The sequence below is a fragment of the Ictidomys tridecemlineatus genome, chromosome 4 (genome assembly GCF_052094955.1).
Source record: "Ictidomys tridecemlineatus isolate mIctTri1 chromosome 4, mIctTri1.hap1, whole genome shotgun sequence".
Taxonomy (NCBI): Eukaryota; Metazoa; Chordata; class Mammalia; order Rodentia; family Sciuridae; genus Ictidomys; species Ictidomys tridecemlineatus.
The window spans coordinates 178,270,943-178,273,622 of NC_135480.1; the positions used below are offsets into that span (position 1 = coordinate 178,270,943).

Genomic DNA, 2,680 nt, shown 5'->3' on the forward strand with positions numbered 1-2,680 from the left:
TCAAAATTATTTAAAATTATATTTTTGAACAGAAATAAGAACATGGTGTCTGGAAGAGCAGAATCATTTCAGAAAACAGGGGTCCAGCCAAAAACAGGAGCCACAGGTAGAAGAGAGAGGAAAGTCAAGGCAAATGGTTATCCAGTCGTGGTTGAAAAGACAATGCTTTGTCCACTAAACTGCCTTTATATCTTTGTCCAGACTCAGTTGTCCATACCCAGAAGAGCCAAAGCAATGTTGAAAAAGAAGAAAAATTGGAGGAGACATATTTCACAAGTTAAATTTCACTACAAATCTACAGTGATCAAGACTGTGTGATACTGGCAGAAACACAGACATTTATACCAGTGGAATAGAACTTGAGAGTCCAGAAATAAAACTTCACATTTATGATCAATAGGTTGGTTCTGCAGTGGTGCTAAGACAATCCAGTGTGCAGAAAACAAGGTCTTCAGCAAATGGTCTTGAGACCATGAGATGTCCCTTTGCAAAAGGATGTAACCTGACCCCTGCCTCACCTAACAAATTAACTCATACAGTTGGAGGCCCAAACACAGGGGCTAACACCAGACAACGCAGAGAAGAAAACAGGTGCAAACCTTGGTGATGCCGAATCCAGCAATGAGCCCACCTCGGGCTTATTTGGTTCTGGTTTAGCTTCTCTCAGCAGTGTTTGTAGTTTTCAATACAAGTCTTTTGCATCTTTTGCTAGATTTATATGTAAGCATTTCATATTCTTATGTTGTTATAAATGGCATTTTTTAAAATTTCATTTTCCAATTTTTGGTTTGGCTAGCATGGAGAAATAAAATTGATTTCTACATATTGATCTAGTCTCCTGAAACCTCACTAAATACATTTATTGGCTCCAGTAGCTCCTCTGTGGATTCCATTGGATTTTCTCCACCGACTGTCTGAAGACTTTGACTCAACGAGGCCCTTGAGATGGACGAAACCTCAAGTTACTCAATAAGTGGTAGCCGCCATGGACTGAACTTTTTTTTTTTTTTGTACTTAAATTTTTTTCTTTTTCTGAACATCAACAATGTAATTTCACTACAGTTACAATTTTGGAAAATTATCTGGGCCTCAAAACCACCTCAGCCTCTCTGTCCAGCCTCTATCATCTCCCAGTGCTGTCTGCACTTCTCCCAGGACTTAGGACTTGGGCGGGGGGAAGGGTACAGGAAATATTGAAAATGAACCTGGGGTGAAAGTCCTGGGGGATGCCTGAGGATCCTCAAAGGCTGAGGTATAGCCGCCTCTCTCTACCTTGTCTCCCAAGCTCCCTGCTGCTTTCTTCATCTGGGAGATTTGAATATCCAGAGGACCTTAAGTATTTTCATACCAAATTATATCACAGTGAATATTATAAAATGCTTTCCTTTAGCTTCGTTCTAAGTGTGCATGTTAAGCTCAAGCTGTTAAAATGTGGAAAACTAAATGGGCGCCACCAACCCTTCCTGGCCACCAGCCCTCCCTCTGCCCAACACTCTGGGCTAGTGCTTCTGTCCCCACAGTTCTCCAAGGCCAAGAGCAGCAGGAACAACAACAAAAAAGCCATTCTAAACAAGGTGGCCAGTCCCCGCATCTCTGTGTTCCCAACCCCCAGTTTTCACAGAGGGCCCCTCAGGGGTCTGGGAGTGTGACTTTAGGATCTTCATCTGTCTCTATCGCAACTTCTTCAAAGACCTGCTTCTTGCTCTTCGGGTAACCTTCAAGGATGGCATCAGACAGCTCTGTTGCCGCCCTCTTCCGCTCCCTCCACCTGGACAGTATTTCTACCTCTCTCTGTAGGCCTGCTCTTTCTCTTCTGGAGTCACATGGCTGGTGGCAGCTTTGATGTTCTTCCATCTCTCTAGGTAGCCAGCACACTCCTCCTTAAACTCCTGGACCTCTCTGCACCTCCCGCTTGGTCAGGGCACTAGTTAACCCCATGTGGTGGCCAATCTATTGCCAGCTCAGCCCCTTGGCAGTGAGGGCCACGATTTTGGCATGCAGGCCATGAAGGTCAGCATCACTCACCACGTCAAACTGGTTCTGATCCGAAAAAGAGACCTTCTGCTTCCCGTTCATCTTCTCCTTGATCTTGCCTTGTTGGATCAGCTACTCCAGCACCTTACCACCGCTGCCTTGTCCAGAGCGTGTTCCCTCTGCAGGTTCCCGAACACATCCTGGCGCTGTAGGGCTGGTTCTGCTCCTGCAGGTACTCAGGAGGATGTCCCGGGCTGAGGAGAGAGACATATGCCAGTGAAATAGTGACACTCTCCCGAATCCTACCGAGCACTTTTGTAACACCAAGAACCAGGGCTGGCACAATGAAAGCTATTATTCAGTACAATTAAAATGCCCTAATTAAAAAAAGAAAGAAACATAAAGGTAAGCATGTTATTTTAAACTACAAAACTAAATATGATTTCAAAAATCTAAACAATGATAACAACACAAAGAATCAGGGCAGAGATGGGGGTGAAAGGAGTGAGCCAGATGGATGCAGAATGTAAGGGGGTAACCATGACAACCTTTGCCCCAGCGCTTCAAAGAGCACTGCTAAAGGCTTCCCTTGCATTCACTCCTGTCGACCTCAACACAGCCGCAGAATGGTAGGGGCTGCTGTCACTCTTCCTTTACAGGTGAGGAAACGGGCTCAGAATGGTGAAGGGACTGGCCAGGTCGTGAG

General features: G+C 45.1%; 1 pseudogene; it reads right to left on the bottom strand.

The window, feature by feature from the left end:
* Positions 1–1,209: 1,209 nt before the first annotated feature.
* LOC120890048 (homologous-pairing protein 2 homolog pseudogene) lies at positions 1,210–2,137 on the bottom strand (annotated as a pseudogene).
* Positions 2,138–2,680: the final 543 nt, after the last annotated feature.